The 26,367-nt window shown below is 41.9% G+C and overlaps 1 long non-coding RNA gene across 1 annotated transcript; it reads left to right on the top strand.

Annotated features, from left to right (window-relative positions):
* Positions 1-1,799: 1,799 nt before the first annotated feature.
* Positions 1,800-22,943, top strand: LOC103186940. The gene is made up of 2 exons (XR_488829.2): positions 1,800-1,976; positions 20,247-22,943. It is a non-coding gene; the product is annotated as an uncharacterized LOC103186940 (long non-coding RNA).
* Positions 22,944-26,367: the final 3,424 nt, after the last annotated feature.

Raw genomic sequence — 26,367 nt, 5'->3', positions numbered from 1 at the left:
TTCACCATCTCTGTCCAATTCCTTGTTAAATATTAAGGATTATTATTATTTTGAAAGTAATCAATATAGCTTCAAAAACCTTAGTTACTCACTTTTTATACAAATGGGGTTAAGATGGGTAGAAATAACCCTTTGTTTAGAAAATAGATACTAAGACAGACTCTGATACCCACTGCAGTTAAAAAACGGTTACTGAATCTATGTAGGAAACAGTTACTATCTGTACAAAGCCTGTTTTAACTTAGTTTGATAGTTTGAGTCAATAGTTTCAAGACAAATTGAATTTATGTCTCTGGATGAACGTTTGGGGGTTGACTTGGATGTGCACACGATGGGATTCTCGTACTCTGAGTCTTCAATTGCAGAAATGTTGGAAAATTCCTCATCCCTGAGTCAGTGGCAGGTAAGTGAGGAAGGTGGAGAAACTGAACTAGAGACAGATTTGCCAGAACCAAAATACAGAACAAAGTTAGAGCGTAACTAAGGCGACAGTCTTAAGTACAAAAGCTGCAGCCTAACAACGCAAGCCACAATTACTCATTTCTCAGACATTTTCACAGGCACAAGGCAGACAAATTACAACAATAACATTGCCATTTAAAGTGTTGTTTCAATGCTTATCTCATCAGCAGGGTTTTATTTTCTCTCTGTTTAGTGTACATTAGCCTCTGGATCTGAGAGCATCAGTCCAGATTTAACTGACATTTGCATTTGCACAGCCATGGCCTGAATTTCGAGAATGGAAACTTTTTTTTTCCTTCACTTTTTTAATTTTCATTGTTCATAATTGTCGGGTTTTATTTTCTGTGAAAGCTCAAGGTTAAATCAGTTTCCTTGTGTTTCCATACAGGAAATTCGACACACAGACAGACACACAGACAACGACAGACAGACTCACAAGGTATTTTAAGCAAAAAAAACTGCACAAAAATTTCAATGTGCAGGGACCCCTAAAAGATATAAGGACGAAATGCAAGCCATGAGTGAGTGAGTGAATGAGTGAGTGAGTGAGAGAGGGAGGAGGGAGCAAGTGAGCGAGCGAACAAGTGAGTGAGAGTGGGGGACAGAGAGCGAGTGAGGGAGAGAGGGAGGGAGTGAGGGAGTGCAGGAGTGAGGTAGTGAGAGTGAGTGATGAAGTGGATGAGAGTGGGGGAGGGAGAGTGAGTGAGGAAGTGAGGGATGGAGAGAATGAGGGAGGGAGTGAGGGAGGGATGGATGGAGAGAGTGAGTGAGTATGAGTGAGGGAGGGAGTGAGGGATGGAGATAGAAAGTGAGTGAATGTGAGGGAGGAAGGGAGGGAGGGAGGGAAGGCGTGTAAGCTGCTGTCTTACTTATTTTGCTCGGCCTTTCTGTTGGAGAGCAATGTTGGAGAGAACAGAGCATGTCCATGGGGAGTGAGAGGAAGTTGGTTATTATAAACATTCTGGGAGGCACTTTGCTCACATTCCCAGGCAGAGAGAGAGAGAGAAAGAGAGAGAGTGAGCTGGCACCTAGTCACACAGCCTCTCAATCTTAATGATTTCCACATGGAAACCAGAGGGAGTCAGGCTCCAGCCAAGCCTACAGCATCGCCTTGAAAAAAAACTCCAAATTTAGAAGAAATATGAAAATTGTCAAATGCGCTTTCCTTAGTGGGTAAAAGAGAGTTCTGAGCTGGAGCGCTGTAGGTCAAACCAAGGTTCATTCGACTGACTCCAACCAATGGGATTCATTGGGACGCCTTTCGGTTGTGGCATGCAGTCATTTTGCCTCATTTTCAGTTCATATAAGGTAAAAGAAAAGGCTTTTCCAAAGGAAGCGGCACAGACAAGTATTCAAAAGGCCCGGCATCATTTAGAGAACTCCACACTTGTAGCTCTGGTGCTCAGTTGACTTGTATTTATTTTCAGGAAGAAGGAAAAAGGTGCCTCTGGTGACTTGCAGCAGGTGGGAGTGACACAGAGGAGTGAGTTTCCCTGGAGCTGCACACCTCCCAGGTATGATTGTCGCTAACGTTAGCCTTCTTACGCTAACCCAACAAGCAAGAAGTCAGAGAATCTCACTCACTCATTCACTCACTCACTCACTCACCCACTCACCCACTCACATGACACATACGGATGGTGTTAAGTTAAACATTTTGGTTTTATTTCACATGTTGAACCAGTCTAAGATTTTTTTTCAGTGCTTTTGAAAAGTAATGCAAGTATGCATGCACATGCGAATAACAAATCCAGTCCCTTCAGCAAACTTAGCCAGTAGTTTTTAGGTTCCGCTGGATTTTAGAGACGGGTTTTTGCTGGTGTGTAGTTTGTCGACAGCTTAAGTACTCTCTTTCGAATGCCTCACATCTGTTATCCACATTGTTTGCGGAATGTGAAAGCTGCTTCTCCAGAGGGAGACGAAGGGTACAAAGCCGATGCCGAGATTGATATTGTCCATTTAAACTCCTCTAGCTAGACATTTATTTGTGCTGGGAATAGGCTAACGGTACTAACAATGTCTAGCAGGTTTGGAAAAGTAATTTCTTTACTGAAATTGGATCCTCCCGCTCCAGGGTAAAAGGCAAAGTTTTCTATTAAGACAGAATGTAATACATCAGGGCAGTTGTCTTTGGATGGAAAAAAGGAGACTAAATCCAGATGTTTCCAGCTGTCTGTAACACACATGTTGACTTCCAGCCAAGTTCCAGACTTCGTTTTTATTTGGTTGAAAATAAACAGATTTGCTTAATCCGTACTTGCTCGCTTGTTTTTTACTGCGAGCAATCTCAATGCCCCACTTCTTACTCATCTACAGTGTTGCACTAGATTCTATTATCCTGTTAATTAGCCCACTCAATACGATCCTTAACAGCAAAGTCGATATGGGAGTTAGAAGGTCCAGTGCAGAATAGCAGCTAAAGATCTTGGCCAGATTTGGGATATGTTCTGACTTCTCTGCTGAATTGTTCAAATGAACGACAAAAGAGCTTTGGCTGCTTAATGCATTTGTAATAAAAATGATCCTTGCATTTGATACAGCGTCTTATCACGTCTTCGAGGCGTCCCAAAGCGCTTCACAGAATATACTGTAAAGTGAAGTGACTGTACATTTTGTGGGCGAAAGGCGGCAAGCCAATTGCGCACAGCAGTGCATTAAGAGCTGTGCTTGTCAGGTGCCTGGGTTTCACTAGCCACTCTCTCTGCCTCCGAGTAGATGAGAGAATGGGAGCGTGATCAGGAACACTGAGAATCCGTTCCAAGAATTCAGGTTAAAGCTTCCTACTCAAGGCAGAGTCACAGACCCAGCCTAGCCCAGCATTCTTCCTTCTTTTTAAGTGTTAAATATTGTTTTCTATCGAGATAAATAAATCAGTGCTCGAGAGCCTGTGAATTCAAGACCAAAAGGTGAAGGATTGGAGCCAGGGACTGTAGGAACTCAGCCATTGGGAGTAGCGTTTGATTACTGAACTTGTGTTGAGTTTCCGCCATTTGGTGCGACTCAACTCAGAGGAACATGTCTACCCTCGAGGGAAGGAAAGCCAGAACGCCCACCTCACCCTAGAGCAGAATTAATGTCAGATGTGTCCACAGCAGCCCCATCATCTACAATAGGGAGGAGGCAAAGTTAGTGAGAATGGGGAGAGAGAGGGAACTCTCCTCTGTACAGTGTATTGTTTACACTTTTTACTTGCTGTTGTTGACACAGGAATAAATGAGAAACTTAGCATTGGTTTGTGTGTTAATATTGGTTTGGGGGTGACCACTTGGCTGGTACAATGATTAAATGAACTTCGCCTAGTTTGATTCTGTTTAACACTTTAAGCGTTGAGTAAATGCTAACCCTCCTCTGATTACGTTTAAATAGTGAGCCATTGGAGGCTGCATTAGAGAGAAGGGCTGATTCGATTTCCTTCTGTTTTGCTGAATCAAATGTTTGGGAGGAGATTGATCGAAATAGATGTTCGTAAGTGATTCAGGACACAGCGGGTGATCATCCTATCCGATGGATCAAAATCAATTTCAACTTCAAAGATCAGAATTAGGGAATTAAAACAGAATACAAGCATTTCATAGCATTGACATTTATTTAACTCTTACAATGATGAAGTTTACAGTTAACTAGTAGATTAGCCTGATTAAAGCCAAGGATGTACACACTGACTATTATTGTATACTGTGGTATTGGTCATCAGTTAAAATTCCCATTTTGGTGTTTACTACACATGTTTTTTGATATTTTTTATATATATATGTAAATAAAGTTCTGTGAGTTACACATGTAACTGGGCCCCATGACCCTTATCTGGTGACCAGTGTGTTATCGGGAGAAGGTTTCATTCACTTATTGCTACCAGAGTACCAAAAAGTTTTGCAAAGTTTGGCATTGCAAGAAATGGATAGAAGGTTTTATTTCAGGCCTCTATTCCAAAGGAGTTCTAGTGATTCTTCAATAATAATAATAATCCTTGCATTCGATATAGCACCTTATCTTGGTGTCGAGGGGTCTCAAAACGCTTCACAGAATATATTGTAAAGTGGATTGACTGTGTATTTTGTGGGTGAATTTTTTTTTTTTTTTACAGATCTACAGCTGCACCAGTCCTTGTTTAAAAAGGTTTACTGAGAAATCATTGTGATTGCTAACCTTTTCTCCTCCTGGAGTGTATAGGTTCAGTGAAAAACTATGAGTTAAATTGCAAGGAATGCGGTGAATTGGGGAAGCAGGAAACGTGCTCAGGGACTGAAGGGCCTCCTCCAGAATTTAGCTAATTCCTGTCGAGATGGATACAGCAGATCAGATGGCAAATTATGCCTTAAAAGGCAATGTCAGCCTCGCACAGTATTTTTACTTTTATTCAGTAATTTAGACATGAAGCAGGGTTAGTGACTGTCGAGTGATTGAGTGATTAAATTGTGCTTTATCAAGATTAATTTTTGCTGATCATTTCATTCCATCAGGTTCAATTTGCATTCCGCCCACAAAATATACAGTCACTACACTTTACAGAATAATAATACTTGCATTTGATATAGTGCTTTATCACGTATACCCTGTGAAGCGTCTTGAGATGTCTCAACGACGTGACAAGGTGCTATATCAAATGCAAGGATTATTATTATTAGTAATAGTATTATTACTACTCTTCCAGTTGCTTCTGTCAATGTGTGTTGGTGAGGGCACTGAAGCAGTGTAAATTGGCAATAATGACAGCAAAAATGGCAAGACCACAAAGATTATTTCTTCAAATCTTTGTTTTCATTGAAATTTTTCATTTTCTTACCACTTTGAGGTGAAGCAATCACACAAATGATAGGTTAAATAGAGGAAAATATGCTATTTACTCATTGTAAATGGCAGCAACAGTAGTGTATAGTCTGACAGGTTTTACCCGAGCTTTAACATGTGCTATACTTAACCACTTCCCCTTCTCTGCTTTGTATAGTAAACAGTTTGATTTCTCTTTCAACATTCTCCCCCATTCAAATCTGAATTGAAATCCATTCCATAAAATACTAGATCCCATTTTCTCATGACTTTTGTTTTAACATTGAGCATTGAGCACATCTATACGATTCCCATTGAAAGTGAGATTAGATAACTCGTGCCTTTTTGACAACGCGTTTAGGTTTTAAGTTTAAACTCGATTTTAAGTATCCAATTATCAGCCAGGTCTGCGAAGGAAAAGACTAGCTGGGGTCGTTGCTGAGGGAATGGGAGGAAATGGCGAGACCTTATCTACGATTGTATCAGATCTCGCTATCAATTACAAATCCTATCCATCTTACTAATATTGCTTTGATGCTGGCAACCCTTTGTTCTGAATGTGAACCACTACTGATGTTACTTTTCATGCAAAACAGGGTCCTTCAGTCTTGCTGAGAAGATGCAGATTTCTGATACTTATGAAGAATTAAGATATCTTTAACACAGATGGCGAAGAGGGTCATTTTTATCTGACGTGTCCTGGACAACGCTTCGCAAACATACAATTTAACGCTGCAGATTTTTAAAATTATTATTATCTAGTACTAAAAATAAGCAACAAACCTGACTCTTTATAGCCCTATTGTGCGTTAATCCTCAACTTTCCTTGGGTTGATCCGATACAGTATACTCATCAATTTTTTTTAAATGACCTAAATTCGTTTGTCATACGTGAAAAACACATAATGAGTGCAGAAAGCTGACCGTTTGACCTGGGATAGAGTGGTTCTAAACCTGAGCCTCCTGCATCGCAGGCAAGTTACAAATTGTAAACAGCTGCAGAAAATCCTGCTGTTCATCAAAAAGCTTTGCCTCTGAATTTATTCTCAAATCAGGACAATTCAGCGGTCGAACAGCTAACAGTTGGATTTTATGCCTTTCCTTTTTCTTTTTGCTCTTTTGTTAAGTTGCTATAATTCGACGAGCATTTTCTGGAATGAAATAAAAACTCTTTTGGTTTTAGTCCAGGGCAGGAAATATCAGGAGATGTCAAGGTGCCATTCATTTCTCTCAGTCTAGGGCAAAGATATTTAATTTGCTGCTTCGCAAAAAAGACTTAATAACTGTATGACGGGAAGAAAAAGAAGCTTTTGCTAAACTCTTTATGTAATGTTTCCTGAGCAATGCCCAAAGGAACGGTTGAACACAGTTCTATAAGTAATTTCCTATTTATTAACTGTTATTTTAAATGTTTTATTTGAGTTTTAGAATCAGTTTTTAGTCGAGCGCGGAATTAGGAATTGGCTGACACCAATTCTTCATCACTGGAAGATTGATTTTATTTTAGTCTTTGTAACAACTAGGAAAAACTTTTTTAAAAAGAAAAGATCCCTTTGATGTTTCTAGATAGATTTTAATGATCCCTCAAAACTCTTAGTAAAGAGAAAGGAGTTTCTGTCCGACAGTCCTCAAGATAAAATTGGTCATTCATTTAATGGTTGTTTGTGGGACCTTAACTGTGCTAATTGGCTATTTACTTATAAATGCACAGTCACTACACTTGACCGCAATTACCTGTGAAATGCTTTGAAGAGCTTTGACACTGTAGGGCATGTATCAGATGCAAAAGATTATTATTATTATTACAAAGTTTGAAATGGCCAATGGCCACGGGGAGAAATGTAATTGTTAGTGCTTGTGTAAAATCTAAAACAACGGCAAGATTAAAGACAGATATTTCTATTTAGAGCCAAAGAAATTTATAGCAGAGAAGAAGGTGATTTGGCCTATTAGGCCTGTGCTGGCTCTTTGGTTTACTAGCATCTACTTACCAGCTACTTGGGAATAATACCATTTTCTATCGTTGGACATCCTCCGGTGCTTCACCTAACTGACCCCTGTAAGAACAGGCACAGAGTGTTGGCAGATTAATCTACCATAGAGAGCATCCCAGCCAAGAACAAACCTTGCCCTCGCCCACTCAGTGTCCATAGACAAGCGCTTTCCAGCAGAGGTCAAAACACAGAGCAACCAGGAACAGCAAACCTGGTGAGCAAACACTTCCCTCATTAACCTAGTGGTGCGGAGCCAATTCTAGCACATTATCAGTGCTCCTGTCCAGATCAGTTAACTTAGCACAGACCAGGGACGGAACCTGAGACCTCTGGCTCTGCATTGCTCACTTTGACTCCAGCTGTTGGCTTCACCAACTTTGCAACTGCAAAGTTCTTTTCTTTTCTGGTAGAAGTAAAACTACTGGATTTAATCTTCTCCATAATGTTTCCCAGCAGCTTCACGCTGCTGAATGTTGATTTGCCACAGGAATTGGGAAGGAGTTTCAGGCTGATCGTCATCAATGCCAATAGCCCTAGGCTTTTTACCCTGGTGTTAGAATGAGTTAATTAATCTGATGTCGACCATAAACTGTAGCACTTCACAAGGTTATTTATATTCATCACTAAATGTGCACAGTAATCATCACCCTATAGGGATTTCCATGTGTAGGTGGGATGCGTGGAATTCTCAGTTTGGTTTGGAGACTCTCAAGATGACAAAAAAAAACTATTGTGCCGCAAAGTTGACCCACAACAATCATCCCAGCTGAATTCTTCAGGAATCTCAGCTCTGTGCCCCCACCTTAGTTACTCAGTTAAAATACACCAGCATCCATTACCATCTTTTCCACACAAACTTTCCTTTTGTTCTTCACCACATAGTTGCATGTGAAGGAATAATTAGCCTTCAAATTGCAGTAACATTCCTTCTCATAAACTGTTACAGCATGTTTGGCACTGTGGGGCTTCCGAGAGGGGGAAAAAACTTTGCTTTTTTATCTTTTGTCCTAAAGGTAAAACTGTCCGTTCTTAATAAATAGAAGATTTTATTTTCAGCATAAAAGTACTGCACTGCGCAACCTATTTTGCAAACCGATTAAAAACAAAAGCTCCTTTAATCTTTTCTCTGGTTTGGTTTAACTTTAGGGACTAGTTTGGGTGGAATTTTGGAGGTAGAAAAACAGGTTGTTTTAATTTTCAAGAATCGGAATCATTAGAAGGGGTGTTTCCCACCGTCCCCCACCACTGTTGTAGCAGAAATTGTCCTTTAACCATGAAATCAGGCTGTTGTGAGGCTGGCAAACACAGAGAGAAACCGTCTAGCAGTTCCCAGCTTAGCTCTGCTCAAGATATGAGGCTTGTTACCTTCAGGGCAGCAAAATAGCAAAGGTCAGTCTGGAACTGTGAATTTCTTGTAATTGACAGCAAACTGTCTCATCAGGGAATGCAAGAAACAGTACAAAAACAACAACTTGCATTTATTCAGCCTCTTGGAATGCTTAGCAGTGGCGGAGCCTGATGCCGAGCTGGTGTGTGGGGGGAGAACTAGGCTGTGTTTGCAAATAAAAACACTGGGCTTTATCAAGGGCTGAAGTCTTATTAATTGTTCTAGAAATTAACATTATTCTGTAGCTTTGTGGTTATTTTCTCAATGAGTTTCCTTGGATGTTCCCCAATTACCTGAGCTGGCAGGCAATTGGAACCATTGCTTTGGTTGAAGAACTATGACCAATCTCTGTAAGGTACAATCAGAGACATTCGAGAAGGCAGATAACTACAACAACAACTTGCATTTGTGTAGCGTCCCAGGATAGAGATTAAACTAACCGTAGCTCCTTGATAAAGCTACGCTTCAAATGTTCTAAGAATCTTATTCAAAACGAGATTAAAACATCTTCCTGACAATGCTGGCTTCTGCTGGCTTCTTCAATGCTTCAGACTTAACCACACAACTGAGCCATGTTTTCAACAATATCCGTATGGATCCCGGGTTCATGGATGGGTCTAGGCCACATGTGTGCACTGAGTTCCCAGCCCCTTGGAGTAGTGTGGACCTGCTGTTAAATTTGTCACCTGGCTGGTTCTGTGGAACTCATGACAGGTCTGACCTTTCTGAGCAAGGCTTCTGCCCTCCGCTGGGTTGATACTGCCATCCAGCAGTGGCTATTGTCCAATACGATCCCTTACGCTCGACAAGAAAGTCCATGATCTCTGAACTTCTCAGCCAAGATGAGAATGAAGGCTCTTAGCCGCAGAGGACCTGCTCGTATTATGTACAGCCCAGTCGGTCACACTCACTGGAGCGTGGCATTCTCTGGCTCTGCCTCTCAGAGAGCAAAGGAAAAGTCTTTGTCATAACTTGTCAGTTCCAGAAGATCAGTTTGTGTGATAACATGCAGACAGAACTTGACTGGAGGGTCTGAATTTTGTGGCCAAGTGGACAAAAGTGTTAAAGAATAATAATAATAATCCTTGCCTTATTACGTCTTCGAGACGTCTCAAAGCCCTTTACACAATATACTGTAAAGTGAATTGACTGTGTATCTTGTGGGCGAAACGCGGCAGCCAATTGCGCACAGCAGCGTCCCCGCAAACAGCCATGGATTGAGTGACCAATTTCAGCAAAGTGATATTTCAGTAGAAATCAGTCAGCAATCATTTTTATACATATATATGATGTCCATTATGATCCTGATCATAAAATTGTGGCTTTTGAAAGATATCAAACACAACACAAGCCTCGGAACACTTCTAAACTCTTTCCAATTTACATTTGCGGAATTATCTATTTTCCCTCATGTCAGTTAGTCACGGGATTGGTTTGGATGAAGAAGGCTCTTTGGCCCATTATATCTCATCCTTCCAGAAAAACTCACCCTCCCGTCCCTCCAACACAGCTTCAAACTGTTTTTTTAAACAAATCCAATGTCTTGGCCTCAACTACTATATATTGCAATTACTTTAGCAAATGCACCAAATTGCTCTCATGTTTGAAACTGAAAACTATTTATCTAGAAATAAAAGATAAGCTTCCTTGCTGGGTGCAGTGGTCGAGGCAGGATCCATCTTAGCTTTCAAGAAGGTATTTGACAGGTATCTAAAAAGGAATCATTTGCAGAGGAATGGAAGAAAAGGCAGGCATGGAACTGAACTGAAAGGGTTGTCTTTCAAAAAAACAGCACAGACACAACGGGCCAAATGGCTTTCTTCCAAGCTGTAAAGGTCTATGGTTTTAAAAAGACGCCAATTTTCAGCACCAGTAAATATAGCAGGTTAACAATTGAAAGCAGACCTAGCTTACGTCATCGCTAGTCAACGTTGTTCCTTTGGGAAGAATCTTTTCTCGCATTATCAGCTGGGTTTGGAGTTCAGAGAGTTTTTCATAGCTGAGATGACTGACACTAATCTTTTGGACTGTTGATGTTGCTTAGACCCACCAGCAACAGGTGATGAATGTGGAACAGATATACAGGTGATTGTCAGTGTTTGCCAGAGGATTGCTTGACCCATTACTTCGTTTGGCGGTTAGAAGCATCTTGAGGTACATTATTTACAACAACAAAACATGTTTCTGGTGGCAACAGTTTATCCGTTTATAAACCACGTTACTCAAATCTGTCTAGATTTTTTGTGAGAAAACAGTTTCATGTAAACGTGAATGATGTTTGCTACGCACCACACAATTTGACCACAGTGTTTTGTTGGTGGGTGTCCACACAGCCCAGTACATGTTGTCTTTGAGAAGCAAGATTGTGCTCAGAGGTAAGTTATAACCAACTTTTCGTTTGATAACATGGAGCACTTGATCCCAAACCATGGTGTTCTGTTCAAAATTATATTTGTTCTCTCAAGGTTTTCAATAAAGCAAATATTTGAATGGATTCCAATTAGTTGACCTGGAAGTTCATCAAAACAGTCTAACTGCGAAAAATTAAATCCATCTGAAGTAAGACTGGTTGTGCTTTTTCATTCAATTTCCCATCTAATCGGAGAGAGTGTCTGAATCTCTGGTTTATAGAACCTCTAGTTTAGCAAGAATGCTAAGGTCTACTAACTGGTGTTATGTTGCTTTTGCTGTTTTTCCTGGCTACCATTCTAAGTAATAAATAATAGTAATAATAATAACATGTAAGGGACCTGGTGAATGGCTCTGAAACCCTTTATTATTTTCTGAATCACAACTTCTGTCTTTTAAGGAAGCTAACTTCTCCGATTTTGAAACCAGAGTAAGAAAACAAAAGGTGGTAGATTTTGTGATTCATAAATTTATAATAATAATAAGCTTTGTATTTGAGTTAGCGCCTTATCAAGATGCTGAGATGTCTCAAAGCGCTTCACGGGAAGCGCTTCATACTGTGAAGTGAATTTACAATCTCACCCGTGAGAGATCATCATGGGAGCCATCGGTCTCCACTACATTTCCCATTGAAGAGTTTTTTTTTAGGCCCAAAGTGTCTGAACTTATTCAAACGCTTTCTTACATCCAATCCTAACACCATCCAGTGCAGAGGAACAACAACAACAACTTGCATTTATATATTGCCCCTCACGCAGGGTAGGTTCCCAGGAACCATTCTCTTAGAGTAAAGAGATGATCCGTGCGGAGCAAGAGCGCTCTCAGAGTTAGGCTGAGTTTTCCTCCTTTAACGTGGTTTAGTTTCCCCGCTACAAGTTGTGGTATTCTAATTTATCCCAGTGAAAACCGCAAATTCCTCAGACCTCCTGGCGTCTGCCCAAATACATGATTAAGGCAACTCTGAATCATAGTTACTGGAATCTGCCCTTCACCATATATGGAATTGATTTTCATTTCAGAGAATGGAAAAAGGAACGGTATTTTAGTTAACTTTAGGCTTCGCATGAGATCACCGATAATCAGCCTTGATATCACAAACAGATTTTTTTTATTGCTCCTCCAGTGAAGTTGTCTATTTTATTGCGAAATTGTGTTACGCCATCGAAGGTGTGTCTGTGAAGGATGTTTATGAAGTGGCGAATCTTAAAAATAGTTTTGATCAATTTGAATGAGATTTCAGGAACCCGTGAAATAAGCCTTGGAATCCGGTGATACACGATAGATTAGGAGCAGACAAAGATCTTAGCACTGTCTTAGGACGTCCTCCTGACATGAAAGGCATATTTAAATGTAAGTTGTTGTTCTTGTTAGTACAATCAAAATCAGACTGCATCATTTCTCTCATTACTGAGGGTGAAAGTAAAGTGACTGGCACTCAAAACAATCCCTTGAATGTACCTCAATCAAAAATCAAGAGTGGATACAACAATGCTAACATTATTATGTTTTATATTATGTATTAGACTGCGTGTACAGAGGGAAAGAGGAGGGAACTCTTCAACTAAACTGCTTTGTGGGATATGACAAGAAATAATGTTACAACAAAGTGATTTTGCTGCAGATTTCTAGCATCTGATACGTCAAACTAATTAATTGAATGGGAAGCTGGTAAATGAATACAGTGCATAACAATTTTACAAAAACATAACCAGGCTTTGAAACATAAAATTATTTGGCTTAATATTCAACATTTTACATTCAGCTCTGGAAATAGCTCCAAAAATCATTTTTGCAGATGTTTCAGCTGATAGAAACCATTGGTTTGTTTAAATTGCAGAGACAGTGCCAGTTTCACTGCAAATAACCCAAAAATCATTCAAACGAGAGAAAATTACTGACGACTTAATGCCCATTTAGTGAACATTCTTGCCCTAATATTCACACAGCAAAGAGGCAGGAGGTTAGGATTATCACAGCCTCTCAGAGAGACTTAGACTCTTGCTTAAAGTAAACTTGAGTAAGCGCTCTGAGACGCTATCCTGTGTGAGAGGTGCTACATAAATGAATAAATACATAAAAGTTGTTGTGGTCGTTGTTCAAGTAAAATGTAACGGTCAGTTTGAGAACCGCCATCAGTCTAATTACCCTCCCTCCCCCCTCGCCCTAATTTAGTTTCCCATCCAGCCCGAACCTCACTTCCTTTGCTTTTTGATTCTTTGCTAATCGACATTTTGATCTGTTTTTTGCCTGTGAAAAGCTTCCTTTTCCTGTACACTTCAAATGTCACAAGCAAAATCGCCTTGACCGGCCCAGCCCTGCTCTCGTATACACACGGGTTGTCCTTAGGTGTGTCCAAACATGTGCGGTGACCCAAGGCACAAGCCCACAGCAGTTTTCCTGTGGCAAACGGATGTCAATCCTCATTAGATCCACTCAGAGATGGTCCAGAGGAACTGGCTCAAAAGATGATTTGAGAGATTTTTTTAAATTAAACTCAAACACTTAGAATAATAATCATAATCCTTGCATTTGATATAGCGCCTTATCACATCATTGAGACGTTTCAAAGCGCTTCATTCCTTCTGAACACGGATCATTTTACTACTAACACTGCGGCCTGAAGAGTACTGAAATAAGCAAGAGAAGAGAGCACTGAGATCTAAAGTTTAATACTAATACGTTAAATAAAAGTATTTGCTTGTTTTGCCAAACTATTTCGGAAAATGTTTTTACAAGCTCAAAGCGTACTGTTAACTGTCAGTACAGAACCTATTAAGGCACTAAAGATTTTCAGTGGTATTTGATAGGCAGATCATGGTCAAAAGAATTGTGATCCATTTGAGATTTCAGATCCATCAATCAGCTGCAGAAGTGGTTTTCACTGAAACAGAGCAAGTAGTTTTTTCTGCATTTCAATCTTTAGAAAGTTTCTGCAAGGAGCATTCCCTAAAACACTCACCAAGTACTTTTTTTTTCCTAAATACTTATTTTGACTGAGAGAGAGAAAGAATTAGAGAATGTGAGAGAGCGACAGAATTAGAGAAAGAGTCACAGAGAGATTGTGGGAGAGACAAAAAGTTAGAGGGAGAGAGAGAATTAGAGATGTGTATCAGAGAGAGAGAGCTGAAGTTTAACAGTAATACAACAACAACAAGATTGCATTTATAGAGCGCCTTTCATGTCAGGAGGACGTCCCAAGGCGCTGGTTGTTGGGTCGGGACCCGAGCAGGGGGAAATGGTCAGGGTGAGGGAGGGAAGGGAGGGAGCGAGGAGTGGGTAGAGAGTTGAGAGGGGAGCTGAAAGTATTTGCTTGTTCTGGGTTTTAACTGCACATTAAAAGGAGGACAGGAACATACGCAGCTTCCAACCTTTCGTTTCTCAAATCAGTTGATCTATACGTTTGTAAAAATACATATTATCAAAAGTTCTTGTCCTTCTCCTGTAACTGATCAAGCGTCTTTTGTGTGCGCGGGGTAGAAAAAATACTGGCTTAATACATGTTGAGTGTGTTCAGAGACTAGATTGTGGGTTTATTAATGCCATATGTTTCCGTGGGCTTTATATACGCTGTTACAAAGGAACCAAAAACCAAAGCAAAGCTTACAGAGGCCCAAATATTGTAGACAGGATTCATGTATAAACTGTGGGAAAGAATGAAAGGAGTCTCGTAAGGCAGACAGGAATGAAGAAAAGAATAACATGAACTCCTGGGTAGGGCGAAGAGTAAAACATTTCCTTTCTTGGTGTTGAAAGTTCCTGTGTCTGGGATGTATGTTCCTCTCTGACAGCTGCTGCCTCATGTCACTGAGTTCATATTAAACTCAACAACCAGCAACCAACTCCACTGGACTACACATGGTCTCCAGCACACATTGGCCACCTCTGGAATCAGGGTGAGAGCTCATTCAGTGGGGGAAAAAGAAACATGGAAGCTTCCTTTCAGCCATGGAGTCCCACAGCATAGTGGTTAGCGTGCCTGCTTTGCAAGCGAGAGGACCCAGGTTCGATTCTTGAGCCGGGTGAAACCTTAGCGAAACTTCCTTATTCCACACGCCTCTGTTTACCTAACAATAAAAAAAAGGAACTTTCCGGGGGTAATAATCCCTCAAAAAAAAAATCACTGAATTCACAACTGTTTGTGGGACACGACTGTGTGTAATTGGCTGCCGCGTTTCACCCACAAAATACACAGTCACTACACTTTACAATATATTCTGTGAAGTGCTTTGAGTCATCCCAATGATGTGATAAGGCACTGTATCAAATGCAAGGTTTATTATTAATATCCATCCTCCCTTTATGAAAGCGACAGCCTTTATTTTCAGGTCAGGCATTTCAGAAAAAGGGGGGAAAAGATGATTACCAAAGGGATTAGAAGTCTTCACGGCAGCCAAGGGAACCTTAACCTGAAAAAAACAAGGTCCCAGGTCTGTGTTAGCAAGTTCTAAACTCTAGTTAATTCCATTTGGGTCCCTATGATCTCATCATCCTCAGCAAATTGAATTAGCTTCTGGCCGCTTTAATCATATTTTGTTTGATATGCAGAGAATCAGTGATGTAATAATAATAATAATAATAATAATCCTTGCGTTTGATATAGCGCCTTATATGTAGTGATATGGGAGCCAGTTTCTGTCTGAATCAGGCTGTCTAGTTCTTGCCTCAGTTTATAACAGTAACCCTTGCATTGGTATAGCGCCTTGTCACAAATTCAAGACATCTCAAAGCGCTTCACAGAGTATACTGTAAAGTAAATTAACTGTATATTTTGTGGCCGAAAAGCAGCAGCCAATTGCGCACAACAGTGTCCCACAAACAGTCATGGATTGGGTGACCAAATTATTATTATAATAGTAATAATCCTTGCATTTGATAGAGCGCCTTATCACGTCTTTGAGGCGTCTCAAAGCGCTTCACAGAATAGACTGTAAAGTGAATTGATTCTTATTCTTCTTATTTTTTTGGAAGGGATTATTACCCCCAGAAAAGCAATCCACCAATCGACCAACAACCAGGTTCCTACTGACTGCTAGCTAAACAGAGGCGTGTGGAGTAAGGAAACTTGTCTCAGCTTATGTGCTCACATATAAAAGGTTGAATGTTTGATATGAAACCCAGCGTAGATGTTATCTCTTCGCTGAGGAAATGGTGACCTTGCGGGAATGTTTTGGGGGTTTTTGTTTTGATGTTAGGACAGGGGATAGAAAGGCCTCAGGGAAACAAACAGCAGATGGAACGAACAGAGAAAGATTTCTGCCATCTGATTTGATAAGAATCCGTGTAGTTTAATTGGTTTCAGAATTCTGCACACTCCGCAATCAGTCACGGTGATCTCAGCAAGCAAGGGCTTCGTGCTGAAATACAACAAAAAGTAAACTTAACTTCAGAACAATGACCGACTAGAACGGAGACTAAACTGCTCACTTTACAACTTGGTTGGCGCAGGGTCAAGTGGAGTTGAGGTTATGATCTAATAGGATGGCGGAGCAGGCTCGAGGGGCTGAATGGCCTACTCCTGTTCCTATGACCCTTATAAACCAGCACAAACGTGATGACTTTCTTCAGCGCTAACGGCAGGACCTGGAGGGAGGAGAGTTGCATTGGGTTCTGACTATCCAAGCAGGCGACTGATTGTACACTGACTGTGTACCAGGGCGGGGTGACAGACCTGCTCCGTCAAGACACCAGTTGTCACTCAGATCCATCGCTGGCCTCTGGCCTCCCATGGGTCCGTGCAGATTGAGAAGAGCTGAGTGCGTGCAGTTAATGGGACCAGAACCCAGATGGCAATCTGAATTCTTGTTTCCCTGCAACACAGGACACAGCAGCCTGTTAATGGGCAAGATGCCCCCGCCCAGCCCTCCCATCCCCACTCCAAGGATCTTATGGAGATCAATCAAAACTTCAGCCAAAAGATGGGGAAAGTTAAATAAAGTGAAGCACACGCCCATTGTTATCTGCTCCCAGATTGCAGGAAACCAGGCACGGAGCACAGTGTGAGGTCCAGCCTGGGTTTAACCATAGGAACAGGAGGAGGCGATTCAGCCCCTTGAGCCTGTTCTATCGCCGCGGCTGATCAGACAAATCATCTTCATTCGGGACCGTCTGTTTGAGTGACAGACAGACACTTCCCTGCTGTTTCTGTGTAGCTCTGAAGCCAGATTCTTAAATTAATATCAAACTCTCATCTCTGACGTCGCCCCAAAAGCGTGTGCGTTGAGACGTCCAAATACTCCGGTGGGTTAACTCGATTTCGGGGTAAACTAGAATCAGTTGGACTTTTCCAAAATTGTTTTGTATTTTGTATACCCTACCCCCACAGCAGCCCCCCCCCACCCTCACCCCACACACACAATGCAATACAAAATTACATTTGTATAGCATTTTTCACATTGGGAGGACATCCCAAGAGCTAGTGAGTGTGTGGGGGCTTGACTTTCCCTGCGGCTTTGCCAAATGCAGAGTTCCAGATGATTTAACTCAGGACCAGGGACAGAAAGGCACGTTACCACATACAGAGGTTGACAATGGAATTCAGTTTGTGCACATAAATTCCAAAGCTATTTGTCAATATTATAAAAAGGAGACATTTTAAAGACTACCAATGTTTAAGTAGCACACAGAACAGCTGTGGTGACATAGAGGCCGTCACATCCTGTGTTTACACTCGTTGGGTCCAAACCCCGAATAAAGTATACATTTCAGGAAAAGCACACATGGCAAAATAGAACTGTCGACTGTACAGTATAGTGACTACAATAGACTTGGCAATGTTACTCAGCTACAAGCAACCAGAAAACAGAGCGTGCTATTGATATAAAGCACTCTGAGACGCTACCCTGTGTGAGAGGTGCAAGTTGTTGCTGTTGATGTCGCAAATATTATATACAGCGAGCTTCAGTCACGTTCAATCCATGTCTCAAACGGCCTTTGATTGAGGACTCCTACCCTGAGGATATTACAATAAAATCTGAGCCATTGAATTCCTGTACTTCACTGAAACACAGAAACGTAGAAACAGGAGGAGGCCATTCAGTCCCTCGAGCCTGTTCCACCATCCTATTAGATCATGGCTGATCTGTACCTCAACTCCAATTACCCACCTTTGCCCCATATCTCTTCATACCCTGATCTAACAAATATCTATCCACCTCAGTCTTGAAAAAGGTGAATGGATCCAGCATCCACAGCCCTTTGGGTGGGAGAGTTCCAGATTCCCACTATCCTTTAATCCTGATTGAGAAGCAGTTTTCAGAATAGACCCGGAAAAAACAATCAAACGAAAAACACGAAAGTACGGACAGGTTATTTTTGTTATCGGCAGCTTCTGTGACACACACGTTAAGGTTCTGTGCGTTTAGTGAATCCGGCCTCATCTGGTCTTTCCACTGGTTTTGTAATCTCCGAATGTGGAATGTTCTGGACAGTCTTTCACCCAATACAAATCGTCTCCCTTTTCTTCTAAGAAGTTTTAAGTTGAACCTCAGTGGCTTAGTTTAAAACACTAATCATTTCAGCCAACAATATTCTGCCCAATTCTCTTTCCAGCTCTGCTGCTTATGAAACATGTTTTGAAAAGTAAAGACAAAACAGTATGTTACAGTTTCTTTCCATGAATCGATTTCCAACTGAATAGTTTTGTACACGGTTTGGATACAGTCCTCGCCTGTAATACTAACTTTACCATTTGTTGCTGTTGATCCAAAGATCGCTCTACACTTCACCCCCATCCGCTATTTTCTCTTTACACATGCCTCTTAAACCTCTTTATTAGAAACTCTGTCCTCCCATCTTTATTCAGCACAAACTCCAACATTTCACAATATAATAATAATCCTTGCATTTGATATAGCGCTTTATCATATCGGTGAACAACAACAAGAACTCGCATTTCTATAGCGTCCTTCATCCCGGACGGCATCTTGGGGCGTTTGAGCATCTGAATATATTGTAAAGTGTAGTGACTGTGTATTTTGTGGACCAAAGGCGGCAGCCAATTGCGCACAGCAGTGTCCCACAAAGTCGTAGAGTGAGTGACCAATTTTTTTTAGAAGATTTTTATTACTCCACAGAAAGCAATCAGCCGATCGACTAACAACAACCTATAATGCCATTTAACTCCAAAAGTACTGAAAGTATCTACATGACAGGGCTCAGTTTCTCAGTTTTCAATACTTCGGGATTTAAATATAATTTGATTTACAGGAAGTCTACAGGAACTTTGGTCACCAGCTGGTCGCTGCACTCGGAAGTATTGCACACATTTCCTCCTGGAAATGGCTGGAGATAATGTGGGTCTGCAAAATAAATACCCATAAATCAAACGAGGAGGCCAAACTGTAAAGGGACACTGACTGCTGTGTGTGTAAGAGGCCTGGGAACTCGACAGTGAGAATCATGGAAAACATTAGCCCTAATGGGGACTAATGACAAACTGTCACAGATCAGCTGCTCTCCTGGGACAAACACCAAATTCCACATCCAAGAAAACTCATGTCATGCCCTGGAGAGGAAAGCAAATACAGAGATATAGGAGGACTGTGGGAACATGGGGGGGACCAGACAGCAACAGAAGTATAACACACTGGTGGTTTTCCACTGATGTCTAATTAAAGTGGGTTAGTGATAACTTTATTAACATGTGGTCACTAAATCCCACATCTCACTTAGTAAACAGAACAAAACAGCCAGCGTCACGAACACTCAGTTTCATAAGACACAACTTTTAATTACTTGTTGGTGTAGATATTTCTACAAAATACACTGTCACTCCAATTTACAGTCTGTCCTGTGAAGCACTTTAAGACATCTCAACGATGTGATAAGCCGTGATATCGATATCATTATTATATTATTATTATTTCAATACCAAAGTATGGCAATAATCTAATATCTAAATCTTACTTTGTCTTTAATTGTATATTTTACAATTCAACTGACTTTAATACAACAACAACTTGCATTTATATCGCCCCCTTCATGCGGGGTAGATGTCCTGGAGCGCCTGTACAGATGCAAACTCTATACTACTTTGATGTTGACTTATAAATGCAACTTGTTGTTCTTGTTAACACTAGTATTTAGTGAGATTAGTTGAATTTATCAGGACCCAACAAATCCAATGATTTTCTTTGCATCAATCTGCAGTCAAACATCCACCCACTCTTTCTCCTAATTCATTAGCAGGGTAACTAACAAGTCTTTCCTTCTTTTTCTTTTAAAATTAGGTGCGACCACCCAACAACTCACTGAGCTGGAACAGGCAAGAAGCCAGGGACAAATCAGCAAGCCACATCATCGGGGTCGATTGGGTCATCCTTTGAGAAATGCTGGGAAAAGGGTTGAAGCAAAGGGTTAGCTTTGCTCTTCCACAATCTGCCTCCACGACACTTTTCCCAATACGGAGGGGAGAATGACTGCAATCCACCTCCGCAAAAAGCAAAATCGGATCAGAGAGAAGAGAGAGTGGGTCTTGGTGATGGGTTGAGAGTGGTGACAGAGCTCTGTACTGTACACACCAGTGATCAACAAACCACAGAAGCACAAATGAATTGTTTATACCGGGGTCTATACTTCTTAATCTTAACATTTCTAACATTTACATAGTTGGAGAGTTTCTGGATTTTTATCACAATTAGTCTCAAGTATAAGCACTAACTAGGTGTGTAAGGCATTGTTTCAGCTATTGAGTCGGACTCCGCCACTTTTAAGCGCTCTGAGACGCTGCCCTGCGTGGAAAGTGCTATATAAGTGCAAGTTGTTGCTGTTGTTGTTGAGAGACTGAGGTTCTGCGCTCTGAGAGATGAATGGTGAAGAGGGAGGACGGCCAACACATCAATCAGCCAGAGGTGCAGTGCTGCATCTCTGGTTAGTTGTGAGTCTGAGATGAAGCACTGTAGCTCTGGAGGATGAACACTGCATCAATGGCCTTGAACAAGGAGCCCGACACCTCTCAAGGTAACACTCTGCGCGGATGATCTTCTATTGATAAAGAACGTTAGACTCAGGCAAACGGTTCAGCAGATGGCCACCAAACGGTTCATTTCAAGCTTGTACCAAAGAACATTCTTACCAATTTTACACCATAAAAGGCGCAATCAGGGATCCCTGAACTTATACAGCAATTAAATCACTAATAAATCACATTTTGAAAAGATTTTAGTGTCGTACTTATCGATTGACAGCTGTGAGTCTGCGATTGATGTAATCACATGGTTTCTTGAGAGAGTTGGGGGAAAAGGAGGTGAAAATGGCTTCTGAAGTGACAACTTCTAATTCAGTTTCTGAACTCACAGATGCACTGAAAAGTACATTAAAATCAGAATTAATAAACTCCTCGGTAATCTCCTCGCGCGGATTCTGAAAAAAGTTAAGTGTCATTGTTCATTATCTTTTTCGTGACTTCTTTGAAAATGATTTTTTAAAAATCTAGTGGCTCTGAATATGTGGTAATGGTTCAGGAGATCATATGTAACATGTAAAAGTAAGAGGTTGAAGTAAAAATCTGTCTAACTGTCTCTATTTCCAAGATAGCATGTGTTTAGCAAATTAATCAGCTTCACAACTTAGAGCCCAGGTTACAATACTCTTTGTGTAATATATGTAGGGTATTAGGCTCAAGTTCTTTTCTCTTCTATTCTCATGTAAAACTAACACTTTCCAGACCTCAATGCCTGCTTAATTACCTATCTCCAGAGGACAGAGCTAATGTAGACTTATGTAGTAATGTATGAAGCTCAGTGTGGTTTGTAGCGGGTTTTTGTGGGTTAACTAACAGGTCGCAGAGTTTCTCCTGATTACGTAAATCCTTGCTCTGTAACTCTCCTAAAACTCCTGATGTATTTTACCGAGAGTCTATCCTGGCCCTTGTTTGATGTAAATATTAAGATTTACCTCAGTTTTAAGTCAGTTTTGTTTACTTTATCCCAAAATAAATCTACAAAGGCAGCGTTCTCAGACTTCCTGCCAGTCGCTCATGGTGAAAGGAATGCAGCTTTCTGTTTCTCTTGAGAATCTCTTGTTTTGCAGCAGGCTTCAATCTCCGATCTTCCTGTGCCCTTCTCCTCAGGGTCCAGTTTTCCCAGGAATCCCTTCTGTGATGATAAGGGGATTCCTGGAAATACTGTTCTTGGGGGCAAGGCTTGGCGGCTGAAGATCATCGAGGAGCCTGCAGTGGGGAGAGGAAGATGGGACAAGGAAGAATAAGTGAGGTCGGTGGACTAGCTGCTGTGGGAAGAGGAATAATAATAATAATGATCCTTGCATTTGCTATAACGCCTTATCAAAATCGTCGAGAAGTATCAAAGCGCTTCACAGGATATATTATAAAGTGGATTGACTGTATATTTTTGGGGCAAAATGGGACAGTCAATTGTGCACAGCAATGTCCTACAAACAGCCATGAATTGAGTGACCAAATTATTATTTATTTAAAAAATATGTTTGAAGGGATTATTACCCCGGAAAAACGATCCGCCAATCGACCAACAACCGGGTTCCTCCTTATTGCTCAGTAAACAGAGGCGTGTGGAGTAAGGAAACTTGCCTCATGCTTTGCCCTGCCCGGGAATTGAACCCGGGTCCTCTCGCTTGCGAGGAATAATAAGCGGCTAGAAGACGTCTAGAAGATGTGAAAAGTGCTATATCAAATGCAAGGATGACTACATATATTAATAATCCTTGCATTTATTATAACGCCTTATCATGTCGTCGAGATGTCTGAAAGTGCTTCGCAGGCTATGCTGTTATGTGGAGTGACTGTATATTTTGTGAGTGAAATGTGGCAACCAGTTTGCACACAGGAAGAATGCTGAGTGTACGTGGGAGTATACATTCACACTGTAACAAATTGATATTGTTGCCTAATTTACAATAAACCAATGTAACAGTTAACATGAAATGCCAATAAATTATGAATTATTGAACTCGGGTCAACAGTGTTTAATTGTGTGAGAAGCAAATACACAGACATCCCTTCAGCACAGTTTACACGTTCTCAAAGCAATGAATGGCTTTCCGTCTGAAAAGACTGAGCTTTAATAAAATTCTTTTGGGGGTAAAAAAAAAAGCAATTGTTTTGGAAGTTCCGAAGTTAAAAAAAAATCAAGGTCTTTGTTTTAAACAATTTTAAAATTGTTTTACTGGGATGTTTCAATGTGAGATTCGTAATCAGTCACCGTGACAATGGGTTGGTATCAGCAACATCAAACACAAAGACTAGTCAATGGCAAACATCCACAATCTTACTGACGAGAATTAAGAAACAGGAAATTAACATTCCCAAACTAGAGATCTTAAACCCTGGCTGGTGTTCCTTGCAGACTCCTCTCCTCCATGATAATCCCTCAGGACGGAGTGGGGTAAAATGATCATTTGAGCTGGGAAAATGCATTTATCAGCAGCAAAATAAAGTAACGTAACTCAGAATGCAAAATACATTTGGCTGCACAGCTTAAATAGTGCGACAGTCAGCGCACAACAATCAATAACTTGCATTTACATTGCGCCTTTCACATCGGGAGAGGATTTTATATTCATAAAATCATGAAGTGAACCGAATACAGTGCATAAACCTAATAGAAGCCACGCAGTGACGTGATTGATGAACTCAGTAAAGTTACAAACCACTTTGCTTTGCGTTTTTAGTTTATGATCTGAAGCCCTTGCAAACATTCCCAGGAATAAGATTTGTTGTGAACTGGCTGCCAGTGGTGCATTGACCTGATATATATAAACTGATATAAGTGACTTGGACGAGAACTGCAACAGAATCCATAGCATCTCACTCCTCCCAGCTTGAGGAGTGCAACTATTAGCAAAACACAATGTGGGGATCACCAAAGGAGTATCCAGTACAAATTTACTGTTAGAATCATATACACTGGAGCACAGACTGTGGCAACATCTAGTTTATGCTACGATTCTCTGCAAAAAAACCACACCCTGATTGTTCATCTGTATAACACACTGAATACCGAGTCTGGACATTTCAGATAACAACAACAAAAGAAGTTTGCGTAGCGCCTTTCACGTCGGGAGGACATCCCAAGATAGTGAATGTTCGTTCCAAAGTAGGTTTAGTCAATGCACAGAAACAGAGGAACAGACAAAACAGAGGAGAAGAACAATGAACAGTAATCGGCTGCCCAGGAGAAGTCTGTTTATCAGCAGCGCTCAGCGCTGGAGTGAGAGGCAGTTACACACTTCACATCTCTCCCCAAGTACTAACCCGGTCGCTGCTAAATCACAGCCCAACCATTGGGAAATCAGCCAATTCATTAACTTCCTGCTTTGTATGGGAAAGGCTGGTTAAAGGTATTTTGTCAACACAAGGGAATAATCAGAGACAGGGAGAGCCACTGCAGCTGGTGCAGGAGATGTGGAGAGGATCTAAGAGCCACCTTCTGGCCAAAGCAGTTATGGCAACCCCCTACTGCTTTCCATCTTTTATGCATCTCATAATTAATAGCACTGGATTATTAAAATACTGTACCAACGACAACAACTACTTGGATTTATATAGCGACCTCCACGCCGGACGGCGTCTCAGAGCGCTTCACAGTAACGGATCCCAGGGCCGAGCCAAGGGGGGGGGGGAGGAAGGTGACCAAAGGTGCGGTCGAAAAGAAAGGTCTTCAGCAGAGACTTGAAAATGGGAAGAGAGGGGGCGAGGCGAAGGGAGTGAGGAAGGCAGTTCCAGAGCCTCGGGCCATAGTGGCTGAAGGCAGGGCTGCCGAGGGTGGAGCGGAGGACTCGGGGGACGAGGAGGAGGCCAGACCCGGGGGAATGAAGGCAACGGGTACTGCTTTGAGGAGAGAGGTCAGAGAGGTCGGGGGGTGCAGAAGAGTGCAGGGACTTGAATACAAGGGTGAGGATCTTGAAATCGATCCTCTCCGGGACAGGCAGCCAGTGCAGTCTGGCAAGGACTGGGGTGATCGGGGAGCGGAGTTTGGTGCGGGTGAGAATGCGGGCGGCAGAGTTTTGAATGATTTGGATTTTATGGATGGTGGTGGATGGGAGACCGGCGAGGAGGGCATTAGAGTAGTCCAGCCGAGAGGTAACAAAGGCATGGACCAGGGTTTCAGCGGCATTTGGGGAGAGGTATTGGCGGAGATGGGCGATGCGTCGGAGGTGGAAGAAAGTGGTGCTGGTGAGGGATCAGATGTGGGGAAGGAAGGATAATTGGGGGTCGAACCTGACGCCTAGGTTGCGTACAGGTTCAGAGAGTCTTAGAGGGAGGTCGGGTAGGTGGAGGAGGTGAGAGCCGTGAGATTTTAGACGTTGACAAGAGCCAAAGAGGATGACTTCCGTCTTGTCAACGTTCAGCTGAAGGAAATTTGCGCTCATCCAGCCCCTGAGATCTGACAGGCAGCTGACAGAACATCAGGGGACTGAGGGTCGCAAAGAGAAGTGGATAAATAGAGTTGGGTGTTGTCCACGTACATGTGGAAGTGTACCCCATGTCTGCGGATGACATCCCCAAGAGGGAGCATGTAGATCAGAAAGAGGAGGGGGCCAAGGATGGATCCTTGGGGTACCCGCAAGTAACCAGGTGAGAGCGGAAGGAGAAGCCGTTTGTGCAGATGTACTGCTGGCGGTTTGTGAGGTAGAACTCGAACCAGGCGAGTGCAGTCCCACTGAGGTGGATGACAGAGGAAAGGCGGTGGAGGAGGATGGTGTGGTCGACTGTGTTGAACGCTGCAGAGAGGTCCAGGAGGACAAGGAGGCAGAGGGAGCCCCAGTCACAGATGGAGAGGATGTCATTTGTGACTTTCACAATCGCAGTCTCTGTATTGTGGGGGAAACCAGACTGGAGGGGTTCGAAGAGGGAATGGGAGGAGGAGTGCGCAAAGTTGGTTGGCAACAACGCGTTCTAAAACTTTTGAGAGGAAGGGCAGATTAGAAATAGAGTGGATCTAGGGAGGGGTTTTTCAGGAGGGGTGATGACAGCAGTTTTAAGGGAGACAGGGACTGATCCAGAGGAGAGGGACTGGCCAGTTTTCTGCCATCTGCGCTCGAGCAGACAGGTTTGGGTCTTTAGGCGGCGGAGATGGTTGTTGTACCAGGGGCATCGGGTGGGTTTGGAGATGGTCCTGGATTCTAGGGGGACAAGGGAGTTGAAGGTGGAGGAGAGGCGATCATAGAGCAGCTGGATGGCTGCTTCAGGATCTCCGCAGGTGGAAGGCCAGAGGGATAGCATAAATGATACTTAATTTGACTGTGTGGTCTGTGCATAACCAGGATAATTGAATTAGATAATTTGAAAGACAAGACTGAGTCCTTATGTTCTGTTTTCCTTAATTCAGGTTGGGTGGTTCAAATCCTGTAGCATAGACCATCTCACATGTG

This window comes from Callorhinchus milii, unplaced genomic scaffold (genome assembly GCF_018977255.1).
Source record: "Callorhinchus milii isolate IMCB2004 unplaced genomic scaffold, IMCB_Cmil_1.0 Scaffold13, whole genome shotgun sequence".
Lineage (NCBI taxonomy): Eukaryota > Metazoa > Chordata > Chondrichthyes > Chimaeriformes > Callorhinchidae > Callorhinchus > Callorhinchus milii.
The sequence above is the reverse complement of the archived record's forward strand: the minus strand, read 5'-3'. Positions and strand labels throughout refer to the sequence as shown.